This window comes from Helianthus annuus, chromosome 12, assembly GCF_002127325.2.
Source record: "Helianthus annuus cultivar XRQ/B chromosome 12, HanXRQr2.0-SUNRISE, whole genome shotgun sequence".
Lineage (NCBI taxonomy): Eukaryota > Viridiplantae > Streptophyta > Magnoliopsida > Asterales > Asteraceae > Helianthus > Helianthus annuus.
In genome coordinates, this window is record NC_035444.2 from 61,072,023 (window position 1) to 61,077,590 (window position 5,568).

The following is a 5,568-nucleotide window of genomic DNA, read 5'->3' on the forward strand; positions in this document are numbered from 1 at the left end:
CAATTTTCATGTGGCTCACCACACCATTCGCAAGCCATTACCGAGACCGGTTTTGTTGTTTCTAACTTTTTAATTTTTGAAGAAAGGGCCTCGATTTGGGCTTGCAAAGAAGTGCTTTCATCAACCTTATGGGCGCCCGGGGCAAGAGATTTATTGCCTCGGGGAGTGTGCCACTGAAAATTGGTTTGAGCAATTTCCTCGATTTGATTGTATATTTCATGTGGGCGGCGATTACCTAAAAGTCCCCCGGAGCTAGAGTCAAGTGTTTGTCTCGTGTGTGGCAACAACCCATTATAGAAGGTGGATACTTGTTGCCATACCGCAAGACCGTGATGGGGACACTTTCGCAATAGCTCCTTGAACCTTTCCCAAGTTTCATATAACGATTCCCCATCCTCTTGTGAATATGTATTAATTTCAGTCATTAATTTAGCCGTTTTAGCGGGAGGGAAATACCTATATAGAAATTTTTGGGCTAGTTCATCCCAGGTGTTTACCGAACCCACTGGGAGGGCGTTGAGCCAAGCTTTTGCTCGGACTTTTAGCGAAAATGGAAACATTCGCAGGCGGATGGCGTCATTTGATGCTCCATTGATCCGAAAGGTATCACATATTTCTAAGAAATTAGTAATATGTAGATGGGGATCCTCGTCCGCAAGCCCATGAAAGGTTGCGGAGCTTTGAAGCATTTGTATCAAATGTGGCCGAAGTTCGAAGTTATTGGCTTCAACATTCGGTGCATTGATGGCGGTGCCGAGATTACCTACGGTGGGTCGTAGGTAATCCATGAGGGTACGTTGGTCCGCCATTGGAAGTGGGTCCCCCGAAATCTTCACTTGGTTTTTAGCTTTAAGTCTTTTACTGAGAAAGCGTTCGGGTTCTAGAGGTTCTTTTATGTCTTTATTAGAACTGGAGCTCATACACTACGTAGAAGGTGGCGTCTGGTTCCAAATCCTGCAATAAAAACAGAAAAGAATGTTGGTCGGAAAGTTCACCACGGCCCCGTGCTCACTGAACACAGCCCGTGGTCGGAGATACAGCGATTGTTTTCCGGATCCCTGTTACTGGAAAGTTGGACACGGCCCCGTGTTGCACCGACACGGCCCCGTGCTCAGCCCTCTGCAACTCGGAAAATAAAAACTGCCAGTGATACTTCTGGGCACGGCCCGTGTCCGACCAGGCACGACCCGTGCTGAGCTCTGCAGAAGCTGATAAATTAAGAAAATCCTAAAAAAATTAAAAAGAAAAATAAAAAAATTGATTAAGCCGTTGATTCCTAACTTTCTTAAAATCCTTGTGTCCCCGGCAACGGCGCCAAAAACTTGATGCGTGTCAGTGTGTATATATATTAGGTATATATTTTAAGCCCTTTTTACACTTTTTAGCCAAGTTTTAAATTTATAAAACACGATATTTACTAACACTAAACACACATATGGGCAAGTGCACCCATCGTGGACGTAGTATAGTGTTGGTAAGATACCGAGGTCGTCCAAGGACACAAGAGCTTTTAGTACCGGTTTATCCTCAACGTCTAACCAAATCAAAATGTCAGAAAAAGGTTTTTAAACTAAGAAAATAAAACTAACTAAAATGCTGAAAAATAAAATAAAAATAAAAACAGATAGACAAGATGAATCACTTGGATCCGACTCGTGTGTAGTGTAACCTTTGATTATTTTCGCACTTTTGAACTTATTTAAGAGATTATCTTAGTTATTGTAGTAGGCCCCTCTTTTGAAGGTGATGTTACCCTCAACCCAGTAGTCTGAGTCAGCAAGGATACAATCCTAAAGGGTCGGATTATTGAAAGATAATTAATTAAGTTATTAATGCATAATGTGGTAGGCCCCTCTTTTGAAGGCGAGGTTACCCTCGGCTAAGTAGTCTGAGTCAGCAGAGATACAGTCCTAAGTAGCCGGGTTAAAGTTTTAATAGTAATTTAACTTATGAGGGGATCAAACAGTTTGGACCCCCGCCATCCAATACCTTTGGGTATTGAAGGAGGTCCTACTAAATTTGATCCATGTCCTTTGCAGGATCTATACACTGAACAATGGCAAGACTCTTACCAAACCGTTCCCTTAACCCCCGACCAGGTAGCCAACATACCTCCATATAGACAGTGGAGATATGAATGGTGAAAATCTTTTATTTTATATAGACAGTAAAATAATGCCAAGACACCACGGACAAACGATAAGGAAGAATCACCTTCAACATAAGAAACTAGTAATTAAAGTCATTAATACAAAACCAATTAAAAAGTGCAAAAGATTAAAAATAAAAAGTATTACACTAAACACTTGTCTTCACCAAGTGATGTAAGAGACTTAGGCAAACATGGCCTTTGATTGTCAAGAACTCTTACGATCAATCTTGGATCCCGAGACGACTCACACACTCTATGATGAACAATGGATGATGGTGGTGGATGATGGTGTTGTGATGGTGGTTGTCACACCCCCAAAATCCACCTGCGGAGTATCACCGCTTGGGAGCGTGACTGACCAGGATCAAGCCATCAATCATATTGAACATAGCATAATATAAATAAGATAATTCGTAAAACCCAAATCAATATGATTGATGTTCTAAACCAAACATAGTATCAATAGCGGAAGCATGTAAGTAACCCAACATAGTTAATAGTTTTAAATGTCATAACAGTTCAACGTAGTAATCACGATCCTTGTCCACAACGACCGCGCCTCCAGTACAAGCTCCATAAGTACCTAAGGACCTGCAAGGCATGCAGCAACGAGTCAACAACTAGTTGAGCGAGTTCACAGTTAACAGTTCAGTAATAGTATAGTGTGAGTAGTAGTATGTTCGTTCGTTTTGTCATGTATCGTATTAGTTTCCATCGTGGCCTCCCAGGCAGGTATGCGAAGATATTAGGGGATGTTCATCCCGAGTGTTCTAGACTAGGTTTATCTGTATCGCGGCCTACCAGGCAGGTGTGCGAAGATTAGTAAATTTCAGTTCGCGGCCTTCCAAAGACAGGTGTGCGAAGTCAGTCATAATATCGCGGCCAACCCTTGGCAGGTGTGCGAAGATCAGTTCAATAAGTGTTACTAGTCTAGTCGTAGTTCAATCAGCGGAGTATGTACAATAGTTCATCAAATCACATCACTACGTTCCAGTATAGATAAGTACCAGTAAATAATCAAATCCCATTCCCACCCTGGGAACCCCATGCCTTGGCTGTGTGAACTCACCTTGGTTTGCTCGGTATGTCTAGTTACGCGCACACACTAAATCAGTCAAAGCCTATAATGTTCAGGCGTAAGAAGTCAGTTTACGTTCACGTTGCTCACATATAAGTTGTAATCACAGTGCATTCAAACAGTAATCTCCGAATAACACATACAAGTTATAGAAAGTCATTAAAACCCACGATTCACATGCAAACAGAATAATTTCTCATGCACCTTGTCGATGATCGACATACTAAATGTAATCACACGAGAGCTTGGCACTTGATGTCATGAATTAGCATATCAAGGAACAAATCGTTTGACAATCAATGCATTTAGATAATCATGGCCGACAACTATGTTCGAATGTTATCCTATTGGACCGACTCACTTAGTGGGCTGACAAGCATATTGGGCCGCTAATCCCATAGGTTGACTAATTAATCCAACTATTCACATGGTGGCCTGTTAGCTTATTAAACTTCACAATCACTTGCATAAAGAAGTGGCCGACAAATGTTAAGAGCCTAATCAATTAATCAAACGACAATTGTATCCAAACAACACTCTTAAAACAACTCGGACCCCATGATTACCCTTACATAGCTCGGACATGTTTAACATCTAAAACTCGGACCAGGTTTAGGCATTTAAAAAGGTCGGACTAGTAGTGTGTAGTAAAAGTCGGACCCCTGGTCCCCTATACAAACTCGGACAAGGGTCTTGGGGTTAAAACCTCGGACCTTATGCATTGTGCAAGGTCGGACCAATTCAAACATTTCAAAAAAAGTCGGACAGAACATTATGCTTAAAAACTCGGACACTCTTCACAACTCTATATAAGTCGGACAAGTAACAATATGACAAACTCGGACATGGGGGGTTTCCTCATGAAACTCGGACCCCCCCCCCCCCATGTCAAAGGTCGGACAAAAAGGAAGCCCACAACCTCGGACCATGAAAGTGTTAAAGGTCGGATATGTTTTGCTATATCAAAACTCGGACTCCCATGTTTCAGATTGAAAGTCGGACCTAGTGTCTCACCTATAAAACTCGGACAAAGTTCACCTTTAAAAGTCGGACCTTCATCATACTAAATAGATTCGGACCCTATGCTTACATCATAAACTCGGATCTAAGTATATATATAACAAAACTCGGATGAACATGCCCTCTTAATAACTCAGACATTTAAATCAAGGTTTCAAAAACTCAGACAAGTAAAATCATTAAAACTCTGACTAGTGTTTTAGGGTTACAAAACTCTGACATACGAATGTTCATATTCAATTGTGATCGTGGCAGTTACATTCTTGTTTTCATACGAACAGAAACCCTAGTTACATACTTTCACAATGCAGGATCAATCAATCAATCGGAACTTAGCAACAACCATCATCACAAGAACAATCTATCAAACCTCCAACTAAACATCATCATCAATAATTCAGAATCAAATCAAAATCACAGAAATATCATATGAAGGCTAGGGTTTTCACATACTACAAGAATCAAGAATTGATGCAATCAAATAACAAACAATCATTAACAATTACCTTGTATTGATTCTAGAGAAATGAGAGGAATCAAGAGTGATGGATATCTTGCCAATGATGATGGTGATGATTGCTAGAGAGCCAAAGAAATGAAAGTACGTGCTTGGATTCTTGTGAGAGGTTTAGTGAATGATTTAGGGTTAAGTATGATTTAGGTTTCACTAATAACTCTTTACACCCTTTATTATTATATTTTACAATAGTGCACCATCTCAATTAATTTCACAGTTTCACCACCCAGTTTATGCATTAGACAAGTCTTTCACAAATAACACATAACCAAGCACATTCACACAATGCACTTCTTTGTATCAAAACGTTAGAGTTCCATAACGAATTAAATGCGCAAATAAACCACTAACCAAACAATGAACGTGCAATAAATGCGAAATAGAAATCTTGGGAATTCGAGTTGTCACAGTGGTGGGTGGTGGGTGAAGTGTGAGAGAGGTGGTGTGCCAAGGGATAAGTTGCAAGAGCTCCAAGCACTCCTATTTATAGGCTAAACAGAAGCTCGGGCACGGCCCCGTGTCCGCTGAGCACGGCCCCGTATCCATCTGACTCTCTCTCTCTCTTCATTAATTGTAATTCGCAATTACAATAAATGCGCCTGCAGGAAGTTGACCACGCCCGTGTGTCCGCTGGGCACGGCCCCGTGGTGGGCAGTAGAAGCTTCTATGGGTTTGTCTTTTCTACTTCTTCTTGGGCACGGCCCCGTGCTTGCTGAGCACGGGGCGTGTTCAGTCTTCTGTCTTCTTTGTTTTGCTTGGGAAGATGCTGTCGGGGGGTCGGGCATATCACTTTTGTTTCCT

At 41.4% G+C, this 5,568-nt stretch overlaps 1 non-coding gene across 1 annotated transcript; it reads left to right on the forward strand.

Moving 5' to 3' along the window:
* Window positions 1–324: 324 nt before the first annotated feature.
* LOC118485313 lies at window positions 325–431 on the forward strand. Its single transcript, XR_004875617.1, has one exon. It is a non-coding gene; the product is annotated as a small nucleolar RNA R71 (small nucleolar RNA).
* The last annotated feature ends 5,137 nt before the right edge of the window (window positions 432–5,568 follow it).